The 15,134-nt window shown below is 39.3% G+C and overlaps 1 protein-coding gene across 1 annotated transcript in view; it reads left to right on the top strand.

Annotated features, from left to right (window-relative positions):
- The first annotated feature begins 2,127 nt into the window (after positions 1-2,127).
- LOC147305163 (helicase ARIP4-like) overlaps positions 2,128-15,134 on the top strand; it is an 82,940-nt gene continuing 69,933 nt past the window's right edge. The window contains exon 1 of the mRNA XM_086278828.1: positions 2,128-2,260. The gene's annotated coding sequence lies outside the window, so the exon portion shown is untranslated. The remainder of the gene's footprint in view (positions 2,261-15,134) is intronic.

Below are 15,134 nucleotides of genomic sequence, written 5' to 3'. Positions count from 1 at the left end.
ACACCCTTGTGTGTCAGACCTTTGCTTAAATTCCATAATCTGGTGTTATGCGGACCATCTACCAAAAGAGGGAGCCATATCAATATGAAAAAGAGCCATGTTTTTCCATCAGTCCAGGAATGTGTGAAGCAGACCACCTGCTGATCAGTTTCATAACGGAGAATATTAACCCCGTTTAATGTATAACATGTTTAGAAGGATTAGGGAGAAGCTGGAGAGGCAGACTGTTCACATGCATGGTCGAGTTGACATTACAGTCAGCTGTTCTCTTTCAAATGAGACACCTGACACATTTTTGAGTTTCAGTTTTGGTTTTGCAGAGATGATGATACATATTGTCAACACGAATCAGAGTCTTTTAGTCCAAAATAAACAAAATCATCTGATCGTGAAGTCACTGATCTATGCTCAGCCAGCTTACATATTGTATTTAAATTGTTAAATATTAAAAACACACATACAAAAACTTAAAATCTACAGAAATAGATACTGTAAAGCAAAAAAAAAACTTGCTCTTTTTTTGAAATCTGTATTCTGGTCAACAGCTGGAGAAAGATGTCAGGGTACAGGTCTGCTTCAGAGAAGAGTCCCGACTTACTAGATGATACTGATGTGCTGGCTTGAAATCATCTGCTCCACTTTAATCATGAGCTCTTCTTATGAAGCAGCCAAACCAAGGCTGACCTTTGGGTTTTAGAATGGAAATGTCGTTCTTTCTAAAAATCCTCCTGATTTAACCGAACTAAAAAACAAAACAACAGAAAAAATCCACATGCTGTTAACTTGTTATAGCTTGTTATAACTGGTTTAGCAGTCAGTAAATAAGGTGAAACCAGAATGCAAAATATTATGAAAGAACCTTTTCCTGTTTATGGTGCATGCAATTTTTTTATTTTTAAAATGCTGAAAACAGTTAAGTAGCACAATGGGAAAGAGACCAGCGGCTTTGTGCATACCGCAAAATTCAAACTCTGTTAGATATGCAGTTATTCAGCTGGAGAGTTTATTTAGGACATAACTCCACGTAAGTGGGCCAGACTTGTGCTGGCATGGCTGCGTGAGCTTGGCAACATTAGGCTTGGTGCACTGATGAACCTACTGTGGCATATCCTTTCTATTAAAAACATTCTCAAAAACAATATTTAGGGCATTAAAATTAATGTTTAGAAGTTAAAATATTGGTCCAATATTCAGGTTTCATGTGTTGTATATGGAATACCTTTATTCAGTAATCACACTACACAGTTGTGATACTATCATGAGAGTACATTCTGTCCAGATCTAAAAAATCAAAAATCAAAAACAAAAAACAAAACAAAACACAATGCAAAGAGCTGCACATTCTTTAAGCTATACAGGCACCTTTAAGTAGTAGCATCAAACAGTATTTTATATGATTGGCCAACTTTTACAGACTTTTTGTTGTCACTGTCCCAGCTAGAAGCATTTTCGCTGGTATCCAATTCAAAATGAGCATTAAAAATATAGCAGACAAATACAATTTCGGTTTATATATATATATATATATATATATATATATATATATATATATATATATATATATATATATATATATATATATATATATGAGACACTTAGAACTTCAGAGGCCAGCCAGACTGATTGGAAACACTTGCATGCATGGGCGCTTATTCGGAAATCATCGGACATCTGAACAGGAAATTGCATTATGTTAATACCAGTTTATTAAATTAATTTCTTGATCTTGGCCATCTTAGGTAAGCTATAAGCAGGTTTTACACATCCAGACGTTTTGCCGATAGATTATTAAATTTTCAAAATTATATTTTGGGGGTTTTTTGTTTGTTTTTTCGCTATATATCAGGCTTTCTTCTTCTTTGTTTTTGCACAAAGTATGTTGTTGTTGTTTTTTTAAACAACTACTAAATTATATTTTTGGATGATGCAACAAAGGCGAACAAAATGAACCGCGTATTACGCATCAAATAACATTTGACAGTTTAACTTTCATGCAGTCCTTTCCTCTGCTAACCAGCACTGGAGCCCACAACACTTTGGATGCTCGGGCACTTCCGGAACTTTCGTAATGGCTTTTTTTTCCCTGTACAGAGCGCGTGCAGGGACCAACAGGACCGACCCTCCTCTTTCAGTAAGAAACCGATGAATGGGTGAAAGCGGCCAAGCCTGCCCTGCCTCTCATTACCACTTCCTAAATAAAAGCTTTTTTTCCCCTTTTTTTTTTACTTGAAGGGACTCATCGCAGAGACGGGGACGGAAGGTGAGAGACACACGCCGGCTTTAATGTCCGCTTTCGAATGTTTTCTTCCTGCTAAAAGCATTTTCCCCTCTCCTGTTGGGCTATTTTGGAGCGTCAATTAGGCTCCAGACAATAGAGGAGCATGCTGCACTTGCACCCCCCACCCCTTCTTCGCTTCCTCCTCCTCCTGTCTGCATTGCTGTTGCAGCCCCCCCTCTTCTGTGTTATGAAACAAGCAAGCACGCTGCTTTCATTTTCGTGTTAATTTTTCTATAGCAGGACTTCGGAAGAAGTAGCCGACACAGAGATGCAGTCAGGGGGACACATTAAATAAGAAGCGGATAGGTGTTACTTAACAGTTAGGCTATGAAGGGAAAGCATAAGGAAAGTGACTTATGTAAAGACTTATGTAAACTGAGGCTTTCTGTTTATTAGGATGCCGATTAGCACCATCAGCAGCTTAAGCGTTAGTATTCCCGGGATCTTTCACAGCCACTTTTTAACTTCTCCACTTGCTTTTCAGTTCGTTTGTCACACTTGTGCACAGCTTCAACCAAATGACATCACTCGAGACAGTTTGTAGGACTTTGCACAGCTCCATCTAGAGACACAAAAGGCTTCCACAAATATACAGCAGTGAGCATCTGTAAGCACTGGAATATACCAGTTGTCTTAACACGGAAGTTAAAAGTGCAGAGGAAAGTGCATCTGCGCAGAAGTATGGCAGTTTATTTAACTGTACCCACACACACCACTGTGCAAAAGTACAGAGGATTTTATATTTTTTGTTTTCAAGGAGCCACACTTTCTAATTATTCCTTGAGGAAATAGTTCTCCAGGCTTTCTGAAGGTCTCTCAAAGTTTTCACTCAATTTTCAGTCCGGTCCTTGTACCGGACCAGAGGGTTGCCATTTAACACCGGGCTATGAAGGATTAAAGCACAACAAAGGATACCTAGATCACTAGAAGAACTTGTGTTGTGTTTATACTTAACGGACAACTTAGCAATTTATTTTATATTTTAAGGTACTTGGTTACCAGCAGCCTGCTACAAAAACTAGTTCCTTCAATTTCTTTGATTCAATCTGTGGAAAATGCCAACAACATGGTTTGACAGACATAAACATAGTATTTTTTTGCAACAAGGTTATCCCCAAAAAGAAAGTAACATAGCATGAGGTACAGCAGGGGTGTCAAACTCAAATACACAGTGGGCCAAAATTCAAAACTGGAACAAAGTCGCGGGCTAACGTTAATATTTATTGAAATATATTTATTCCTCCAGATATAAGAATGAATCTTTTCTTATGGACTCAAACACGTTTTGCTGAAAAACTGAATATGGAACAAGCAAAGCTTAATACTAAACAATATATATATTAGCTGTATAATACCAGTAGGCCAGCTCTAATAGTAATTTGGTATGGCTTTGCGGGCCAAATTTGGCCCGCGGGCCAGAGTTTGACACCTATGAGGTACAGTGTCTCTAAAGAATCTGTGGAAACTACACAAGTGGAGGACAAAAGAAGAAGTGGCCTAAAAAAACTATTTACAGCAGATGAACAGTGCCTGCAAGTCATGAAAAACACTTAAAAAATGCAAGACCTGGCTCATGACCTTAGACATGCATCTGGTCCTCTGTCCATCCAGCGACTGTTCACTGAAGCCTCATCAGAAATGGTCTCAGTGAAACGTTGGCTGTCAAGAAGCCATTCTTAAAGGAAACTGGGAGAAAGGGCTGAGGAATGCCAGATTACTCAAGAACTGAACTAGAAAATAACATCCTCAAGGGCTCTGTCATGGTTTAGGACTGAATTTCAGCCGGTGGTGTTGGAGATCTTGTTAGAATTATGAACACAGAAAAATACCATCAGATTCTGATCTACCGTGAAACACCATATGAAAATTGCCTGATTGTGCCACAGCTTAATTTTTTCAGCATGACCATTATCCCAAATATGCTGCCAATGTAGTAAAAGCATATTGGGACAGAAAAAAACACCAGAGAACACGAATCAGTCATAGACTGGCCTCCCCAGAGCCTGGACCTGAACGTTATTGAAGCAGTGTGGAAACATAGTTGACAGAGAACCGAAAAAAAGGGAGACAACATCCAAAATATGCTGGCTCTGGATAGTGTAGTGGTAAGACTACGCCCCATTCGGAGCGGGAGTCACAAGTTCGATTCCTACCCGGTATCCAGTAAGGGTCCTGGCTAGACCCCCCATTCTTAAAACAAAGCCCTGGAATGGCGCGGCTATGTCTGCAGCTCAAGAATTTCACTACATGTTGTACCCTGTATAATTGTGTATGAGACAAATAAAGGTTGTTTACTTAAAAAGAGCTTTGAATGTCCTTCAAGAAGCCTGGAGAACTATTCCTGCAGACTACTTAAAGAAATGACAAGAAAGCTGCGAGAAGAAAGAGAGTTGAAGCATACCACATTTCTACTTTAAAGCTCATTAGAAGTGCACAAACTCTGGTTTTGCAACCTGAGCTTATGGAAGCCTCTTTACTTTTAAAAAAATTCTATCAAGCTCCTGTATAAATCTTAAACGCTTCACTAACTGGCCGTCAAGTGTTGTGTTTTTTTGGGGGTTTTTTGTGGGGGTTTTTTTTGGGTTTTTTAGTGAAACTTATTGTGCTGCTGGTAGAGATGAATTTGAAGTACCGTTTTGAAGGTTACATTGCGTCTTTTCTTACTTAAGACTGTCTGGAATGATTCAAACTCAAGCTTTGATATGATCAGGTTGGCAAACTCCCAGACTTGTCAAATCTGGCCGTGTATGTGTTTGTCCAGTTTTGGCCTTTGTTTCCTCTCTCGCGCTCTCTTGAACAAAATACTGTTTGCAGGCTTGCATACTTCAAACACAGGTCAAGATTGGTTAATTACATTTTTGCGGGGGTTCTGTTTAGATCCAGATTCTCAGTATAATTTTGAAAGGATGATCTGGGGATGCTCCTGTAGTGCTCTTTTCATCCCTCCAGTCACCCTTACATCACTCGGTCTGTTCCTGCTAATGAGCTCAGCAGGCAGCTCAGTACAGGAACACATCCCTAGAAACAGCACAGGAGTGATGGGAGCAAGGTGGCTACCGCTGGCCTGCTTGACATTTATGTATGGTGATGGGGGTTGAGCACCAGATGAGATTTCATCTGCTTGACGATATAAGGGGAAGAACTGCCCGCACTAGCATGATAGCGCTGGTGGCGAAGTCGAAAATGCACTTTTAGTTCTCACTTATCAAATGTTTCAAAGCAGTTAGGGTGAGATGTGTTCATGTAGTTAAAAAATAAACAATAAAGGATGGAGGATATTTGTCTACTAAATGTACTTTCTGCAGATGAATGTGCCAACAAGGGAATCGGGAAAGAATATCTGTCTTTGAGTTATAGAAGAGGGCATGTGTGTCATGCTCACTGCTTCCCATACTGAGTCCTAAACAGCGGGTGAGTGTTGTAAGTGTCTCTTTGACCTACGCTTCTTGTAAAGACGGGGGACAAAAACCACAATGAGATAGAAAGTGATGGATGCCGGGCAGGGCGCTCTGACCTGGGTCAGATGCTAATTTTCAGAGTTGAGTGAAACATCACAGCAGGGAGTTCGGATTAACTAGAGATTTGGTTTTACTTTATCTCTCCTTGTGGCCAGAAAATGTAAATCAGTGGAGCAGAAATGGAAAGAGAACGAGTGAAAGAACGACGGAGCTGAGGGACTGAGCTCCGGTGCTTCTCATGTTTTAGGAAATTCGTAATACCAACACGAGTGGGGTGGATGAGCCACTGTGTCTCTGACCTACTGTAATAGTTAACCTAACTAAATGTCATTTTAAAATCTTTAATAGAGGAATTGTCAGCAATTTCTCTTTTTTACTGTGACACATCAGGATTGATGGAGGAAGTGTGAAATTTTGCAAAAGGCTCATTTTTCTTCTTGTGGCTAATTGAGTGTAAAGAACAGAGGGGCAGATGCAGAGAGCGACTGCTGTCTAGCTTACAGCAGTGAACATGCTGAGTGTTACTTCTGTCTAAAACTGCATGCGGAAGAGTGGTTTGAAGTCTGTGACTGTTCTCTTTATGTATGAGCGTAAAAACCTCAGCCAGTGAAAAGAAATCTGGAGACAGGGATGTAACTAATGGCAGCAGCAGAGTGGCTTCTCCCGAATGATGTCGCCCATCAGAATAAAAAACCCTCAGCATCAGTGGAGTGTAAGAGTAGTACTAAGTACTCCTTTATACTCAGTTCTTCACACCAGTTGTAATGGTTTTGTGGGCTCTGTGGTGTGACAAGCATATCGATGCAAAAGCGTGGCGAGTGGCAGCAGTTGTGATGTCACCATTCGTCAGAGTGACCATGACAAGCTTAAACCAGACTTGTCATAAAACCAAAGCACTTAAAACTTTGAGAGACTTTGTTATACCATCTTTATTTGTGTAACTCAGGCTGCTGAAACATTATCTCCAGTATGTGCAGGAAATAGCAGTTAACAGCCAGTCAAAACCAGCCAGTACGCCCAGAGTTTGTGTGAGAAGGCAGGACCAAAGTGGTGGAGATGATTGGGGCACGTTATGAGTGTCTGTATTTGTATATGTATGTTGTTATGATCGGATTGGTTTAAATAAGTTAAGCAATTTTAAAATGTTTTTTATTTATAAATGTAAAATATCTCTAGCCAATCCACAAAAAAAATCCAACGTAGCCGAATTCTGCAGTACTCAGCAAACCTTGGTGTGGCCATAGGGGTATGCTATGAAGAGGGATTAGTAGGTTATCGAGCTATGTCGAACATGTAGTCAGAGTTTTCAGTGTCACAAACGTCATTCTCTTTTTACTGGGTTTAAAATGACCAGAAGCACCACGATTTCACTAATTATTTTACTTACAGCATGTTGTAAGTGTGATAGAGATTCTCTGCTGGGAGAACATGTTTTTAGGTGCATGTTAAGCTGTAGCTTACTACTGCCTAGTTACTGCTCATAAGCCTGTTTGACACTGCTGGAATTGCAGCTACTACTGCACAAAACACACAGTAAGAATACCTGTTTAATCAAGTTCACTTTGATCTTCCAACGAACTAAAGCAATTTCAAAGTCTCTTCTATTAGGCTGTGGGACAGGAACATTTAATGTTTAAATGTCTCTACTTTAAAGTTTCAGACTAATGTGCAGCAGTCACATTAGAAATAAATAGCTCTGAGAGGGCACTGTGATAAAATAAATATATTCACTCAAATTAAAATGTCAATTTTACTGCACTGTGCAGTCGATCACCAGATTAAGGATTTTCCTCAACATTAATCTTTTGTATTTGCAACGGTGTTGGCCTTGACTGTTAAAAATTTTATGTTCTTTATATATTTGTGTCACTGTTTTACTATGATCAGCTGATAATCTCTCCGATTGGAGCCGGTGGCACTCATAGGGATCATTTTGTGCAGGAGAAGAGTCATATGATGCTTGAAAGGGCGCTTTCATGTGGGCCGCACAGAGCCTGAAGCGGAAAGTCCAGCTTAATAGAGAAAGCTGATAACCACCATCGTGATACCCGTTATTTCCAGCTGGAGTTTTGGGTTTTCTTGAGTCAGCTAATGCAGAGAAAGCCTGGCCGTGTTGACTTTCCTACCCTTCAGGCCTTTACACATTCAGTGGGGAATTAATTTGAAGTCCTGCCTTCATGTTCCTTAAGAGTCTGATATTTCTCATTTTCAAAATTCGATGTCATGTTTTGATTTATTACACTGTGTCTTGTCTAACAGTATAATTAAAACAGGGGGATGGGGTGGGGGTAGCAGCTGCATCTGGGCTGTTAGCTGTAGCAAGGTAAACAGTTGAGCATAGGGGTTGTCTCCTGACTGCTTTTTCCTTTAATGGAAAGTTACTACCGAGCCTGTCTTGTGGAAAAATCCTACACACCCCTGAGATGATCCCTTCAGGGCCTCATCCTACTAAACTTTTAATGATTTAACATCTTCTTTCTGAGCACCTGCTCTGTTGTAAGTTTTACTCCCAGAGTCAAGGATTGTATTGATGAATGCAAGTCTGCTGTGATGTATCAGATTTTCAGTGCTAGATATCTGAGAGGATAGAGTCTGTTCACATCTCTGAGTTTTCATCGGCCACTTTCTTTTCAGTAACACACTGTGAACTCATTGGAAGTGGTCTCAGTTTGAATCTCAGTGTTTGTAAACTGCATTTAAATAATGGTGAAGCTATCCACTGCAGGATTTCGGTCACAGTTATTAGAGTTCATTCATTTATTTCGTGACAAATATTTGGTGACATTTTCAGATTACAAATTATTGTAATAATCCCTGAAAGGAAATTGTTCTGCAACAGTTGCTCAAATGTCAAATTTCTTAAACTGTACAGGTGCTGGACCCAAAACCTCCTTGCAATTGCTTTGTTTGCTAGCAGTCACCCGTAGTTTGTGTGGTAGTATCCGACTAGTCTGTACACTTTATTTCTCATGACCAGATGCTCACAAGTGGTCCCTATGGGTCTGTGTTACTGCGGTCTGTGTGACTGTGGTCTATGATGCTACGGTGACCCACAGGGGTTAAAAATGTACTCATTGCTCTGTTAAGTCTCTCCTTCTCTCTCGAATCCATGAATTCTTGTACATATGCAAATATAAACTACACAGCTTACTAAAGCAAACAATCTTAAGATATGAGAATTTCAAAAGTTTTGGTCAGATGTGGTTCAGTTTAGGATCCGCAGTATTGCAGTGTCTATGACAGCCAACCCTCTTCAGTGTGTTTATTAGTACAGCTATACTTGTGCATCTTCCACTTAACCCAGTGGTAAAGGTTGAATTCGTTTGCAGGATGTTGAAGATTCCAAGAGACCCGATACTTCTTGGGTGTGTGGGTGTGTGGCAGTCCAGGGAACAGTGTTTGTTAGCATTGTTTTTATGTTTGATCTGTGACCTCTGATAAGCAAGCTCTCTCTTCTCTCCTCTCAGTTTTTTTCTTTGCGCATGTCTCTGCGTGTGCAGTGGTTATGATACCTGCTTGTGTAAATGCACCTATTTATTGTTGACATTAGTCATTTGTTGTCCAGTATCCATAGCTACACCTGCTGCATGTCTATCATCTTGTTTACTTTCTTCTCTTTGTTCTATCTAAATTACAGCACTGTGTGTGTGCATAGCTAGATGCTTGGATTCCTGTTTGAACATGATTGTAGGTCAACATGTGATTTGAGGGTTGCTTTTTGTAGCCAAGATTAGGAAACTGGCCTACTAGAACAAAAGGAATACACATACATCCACTGACATGCCTTTTATTATTTACACTTATTCAGCTGCTTGTTAATAGAAGCAACTGAATAAGTGTGTCCATATGACAAGATCTCAATCCAATAGAGCACCTTTGAGATGTAGTGGAGAGTTTCATCATGGATGTATAGTGACAAATGAACTGTGTGATGCTATCATGGACTGGCATGCATCTCTGAGAAATGTTTCCAGGGTCTTGAATACGAGCCATGAAGCATGAACGCAGTTCTGAAGGCAAAAGGAGGTGCAACCCAGTACTAGCAAGGGTTGTGATTATATAAAATTTTGCTCTATACCAAAATTTAATTAACTAATGGACTGATAATTTAGTACCAGCAGTTCTTATAAAAGACAAAAGAAAGTAATAGTAACTATTGTCTGCTTCATGATTTAGCACTTTCTTTGCTAATTGTTTTTTTTCCCCATTGGTTGTGTGTTGTTTGAATAACATAAGAGACTTTAATAGAGTCTGCTTATTGCAGGGATTTTGCTTTTTTCACTTAAAAAAGCTCAGATAAGTGTTAATTCTTACTTTTTAAACTCTTTAGACTTTGTTTTGTTCCGAAGTTGATTTTTCTCACAGGTGAGGAAAGTTTCCACGACTTCAGTGTTGAGTGCTTTTCAGCTCTGTTTGACCAATGAGTAGAAGAAGAAGGGGAATATTAGATGCCTTTTAATAAAACCACATTTTACATTAAAACAAATAATAAAAATGTTTGCTCTTTTTAATTCAAGTAGTTTTTAAAAAAAAATATACTGTTCTGATAAGCAGTTTGTTTCCCTTTAGAATCGCATTCAAGTTTCATGTCTGATAAACATGAGAGGAAATGGATCTTGGCAGAGGTGGATGAGAAAATATGATTGGATTTCTTTTAATAAACATTTGTTGGCTTGCCAGAATGGCTTTAAAAGATTACGCCTTAAAGTCACAGACCATATAAAAGATGGATGTAGCGACTGTGGCATAACCTGTTGGTTTCTGAAGACCTATTTTCAAACGTCTTGCTGAGCGTTGCCACTGTTGTCATCTTGGTTGCAAAATAAAAATGCATGTGACAAGGAAGGGTGGATTTAGGTATGAAACTGTAGACTCATTGACTAAAGAGTTGTCAATTAGAGCAGGGCGATATAACCACAAATATTTATCACGATATACATTTGAAAATTTGCGATAACGATATAACTGACGATATAATTGACACTAGACAAAATACTTTACAACTCCTCAACTTTATTAGTGCAAAAAAAACCCATTAATGTAAACAAGCAGCTGTTTTTTATGTGCATTAAAGTTATATAAAAATGTGACAGTGCAAATTCCTTGCTGACAGTTTGTACCACATAAAATCATTTCGAGGTCAGTAAACACAACCGGAATTCATACATAAGGCACACGGGATTATAAGGGGCACTGTCGATTTTCAGAAAATTCAAAGGATTGATTTTAAGTGTGCCGTATTTTCCAAACAACACGGTAATAACGACGTCCCGCTAGCATGCTCTACCAAAAATAGTGCTTTGTTGTGTATCTGACGGACGAAAGCTAAACCAGTTCCACACCACTGAAGCTGCAGCATTTTTACAAACCAATTCTGGTTCATCTGTTTCATTTAACGATCCACTTTCGCTCTTCTCATTCTGCATCGCCGCCATGTGCGTATGTAAACAAAGGCACTGCGCATGCGCGTTTTACCCATATTCTATCGCGATATGTCATTTTCCTATCGTTGCCCAAAATTACACCGGTATTACCATGAATGGTATGATATAGCCCAGCCCTGTTGTCAATTACAAGTGGTTAACCAATGAGTGTGCAGTTTCTACCAGAGATAATCCACCATTTTGAATTTTGGATGTTGGCGTTGGAGTGATGTCACTCCTGGGTTGACGATGTTCCTGTAGTAAAGTTCTACAGGATATCAACCCCCAGCAAGTGATAGGTGACCACCCTCACCCCGCAGCTGGTTGTGGTAAATGGTTGACTCTACCTAGCAGCCTAGTTCTTCCTTTTAACAGCAAGAGGTTTCTTCCTGTTAAAAGGGAGTTTTTCCTTTCCACTGTCGTAGAGTGCTTGCTCAGAGTGCTTGCTGTTTGTTTATCTGGGTTTTCTCAGTATTGCTGTAGGGTCTTTACTTTACAATATAACGTGTCTTGTGGCAACTGTTGTTGTGATTTGGGGCTATATAAATAAAATTGAATTAGATATAATACAGGTCTTCAGGCCCTTCCACATTGGATTGGTTTTTTGACGCAGAGACTGTGTACATGTTTTATAGTGTCTAGAAGAATTATTTTAAAAGAGTTTCATTTTGCTTGTGATAAAATTTAAATTGATTGCTGTTAAGGTTCTGAGTCATCTTAACATCTTGATTGCTACAAACACATTTAAATGTGTTTCACACACATCGATAGAATCCTAGCTAAATATCATTGCAGAAACTTCTCCAATCATAGATGTTTTTTTCACAGTGAAGAAAAAAGTGATTTTCTTCTTCCTGTTGTCACCTTTTCCCTTTTCTGGACTTTGGTCTCCAGTTTTGTCTTGTTTTTTTCATGCTGAAGCTATCATGGCTTTTCCAGCAGTTTTTTAGTTGCCTTGTGCTGAGTGCCTTATAGGTAGTACAGATAACCTAAACAGAAGAGACCCGTCCCTGCTAGTGTCTGCACATGAACCTTAAACAAACCCGGTGAACCTACTAAATCCTTCCTTATTGGCTGAAGCACAGCCAGCTATATCCAATTGGATGCCATTGTGGCCTGCTGATATGTGATACCTCCCATGCTGCTCCTCAACCCTTTACCATTTTAAGTGCCTGGACCTTGGTCATGAGAATATTGATTAAGCTTGAAAATCTTTATATTATTTGCTGGTGACAATAGTATGCAAATAAATACAATATTTGTACTTAAATACTCTCCAGCATAAAAGAAAAGGTTTTCCATGCTCATTGTTTCAATTCTAAAAGCTCTTTAATGAAATGTGATCATATGTGGGTGTAGGCTGTTTTTTTTTCTTGTTTTCTTTGCTGTAATGTAAGAGGAGATCAGGTGGGCAGGCATTAGATGTAAGTAACATTTGGGATTGGCCCAAAGGTTTAAAAATAGTCAGTGAAGCAAGCCTGTGCGGCTCATTCCATTGATCCAGGTCACTAAGTTGTGAGTGTGACCTCGAAGCTAAAGAATTAAAATGAGGCTAATCCTGGACAAACTTGTACATGTTGTGGGTATTTATAGGCTCAAAGACAGAATTAGAAAAATGGTTGCTGTGTGTGCAGGTTCAGATTAAACCAAGCAGGGTCCACTTGTTAATGAAAAAATACTGTTCATTCTTACTGACTGAAAACGTTTCCTTTTATTAATAGTACCTGCATTAACACTATAATTTGAAATTTAGTGTGTACTGCATTGAATTTTGCAGTATTGTGCAAATAAGAAATAGGTGAAGTGATTAATTGAACCATGTCCAAACAAAGGGCAAAAGCAGAGTTTTTACAGGTTTAATGAGCCTGGAATTGATATTTGATATGACCACCTTTGTTCTTCAACATAGTCTGAACACTCTTAAGCTTTCTTGTATTTTATTTAAGTATGTCCAGGAATAATTTTTCAGGCTTCTTGAAAGACATTCAAAGCTCTTCTTTGGATGTTGACTTCCTTTAGTCCTGTTCTCTGGCAAGATGATCCCACACTGCTTCAACAATGCTGAGGTCTGGATTCTGTGGAGGTCAATCCATGACCGATGGTTTTCTACTGTGAGTTTTTCTATCGAGATATGCTTTTACTGCTCTTACGTTCCAGATGGTATTGCATGGTGGATCAAAATCTGATGGTACTTTCCCGTGTTCATAATTTAGTCAGTTTTGGCAAGATTTCTTGTCACTGAGGTCAATGCAGCCCCAAACCATGACAGAGCCTCAGCTGATGGTTGTAGACACACTTTCTTGCACCCTTCTCTTAACCAGCTTCTTTATGTTTGGATTCATCTCTCCATAAAACCTGTGATCACTGATTTTTTTTTTCAGTCCAGTTCTTGTGTAATTTGGCATACCTCAGCATTTTCTCCCAGTTTCTCTTAATTAGGAATGGCTTCTTGATGCCCAACTGTACACTGAGAACATTTCTGATGAGGCTTCAGTGAACATTGAAGATCCAGACGCATCTCTTGGGTCCTGTGCAATGTCTGCTGAATTTTTCTCCATTGCTTTTGAGGGCATGACATATTCTTCATCTGCTGTCAGGCCTGCCACTTGTTCTTTTGTCTTCCATTTGTTTAGTTTCAACAGGTTCTTTAAGGACACACTGCATACTATGCCACATTTTCAGCAATTAGCTCTTTGGGTATTATCGTGTTGGTACTATTTTTATGTCAGTCAAACTGTTTTATCTTTGGCATTTTTTGCAGACTGAACAAAACGAAATGGCAACAAATTATGTTTTTTCTTTGATTTTTATCAAATGCTGCTAGTAACAAAGCCCTTAAGATACAATTTAAATTTGGTTCTTTGTTAGGTTGACTGTTATGTGTAGACACAGAACTGTTTCATCCCTTGACTTGAGGGATTTTTTATGCTTGAAGTAGCTTGGAAAACTTTGAAAGTCCTTCAGAAAGCGGGGAGAACTGTTCCCCAAGACCACAGAAACAATCCAAGAAAATCTGGCTCTTTAGAAGCAAAATATCACTAAATGAGGGATGGCTCAAAACTTTTGCACAGTCCTGTAATTAGCATGTGTTTTGGCAACACAGCCATATAATGCATAGCTGTGTCTGGTGATGATGACGCTAGTGTACAAAGTCAAAGGGTCACCAAACAGATTTCCAAAGGAAGACGTAAATCACAGCCTAACTGTGAAGTACACCCAAGTACATCCTCTAAACAGAGCATCCATAATGATCACTTTACAGAATAACATATTCTATTTATAAAAGCATCTGCACTGACATACATTGGGTAGAAATAACTTTGTGTGTGTGTGTGTGTGTGTGTGTGTGTGTGTGTGTGTGTGTGTGTGTTTGAACTATGTGTCATCTTGTTTTGGATGAAAGCAACTTGACTAGATTGGTAAACCCCCTGCCTCCCTCCCCACCACCACCACCACCAGGTTTCAGTATTGTGTAATTCTGTTACACAAGCAAGGGGTTGTGATGCAGATCTTCTAAGTCTGTAAGCCACTTCAATATAAAAGGAAGGTGTTATACAATATCCATTTTCAGAGCCGTGAACCGAAGCGTTGGTGGTCTGATTATTCTTGCAAATGACCTGCATTTGGGGAATGTGCGGTGCACGGTCAGCTGACATCAGGGCAGTGCGTCATCAGTGTGTCGGGTTTTGAGTTTTTCAAAGGAGGAAACTGATCTGTTGTTAGAAACGCTTCAGTCTTTTGTATCCCTTTTCTGTGAAACACATGTGATGGAGAGGTACAAGTGAACAGCTTTCAAAAATACAAAAGCCAGTGTCAGCCCTTTCTAATTTAAGTTTAAATGAAGAGCTTATATACAAGTTTTTTTTATGGGAAAGCTTGACTCTATGTAGTTCATGTTACCATTCCCCCCTCCTTCCCTCTTTAAAATCTGCATCGAGCCTCCTGCAGGGTTTATAATGAGCGCCTGGTACACAC

The sequence above is a fragment of the Aulonocara sp. 'chitande type north' Nkhata Bay genome, linkage group LG20, assembly GCF_057382095.1.
Source record: "Aulonocara sp. 'chitande type north' Nkhata Bay isolate Kocher_YH1m ecotype deep benthic linkage group LG20, A_spYH_male_GT1.1, whole genome shotgun sequence".
In the NCBI taxonomy this organism is placed as follows: Eukaryota; Metazoa; Chordata; class Actinopteri; order Cichliformes; family Cichlidae; genus Aulonocara; species Aulonocara sp. 'chitande type north' Nkhata Bay.
The sequence above is the reverse complement of the archived record's forward strand: the minus strand, read 5'-3'. Positions and strand labels throughout refer to the sequence as shown.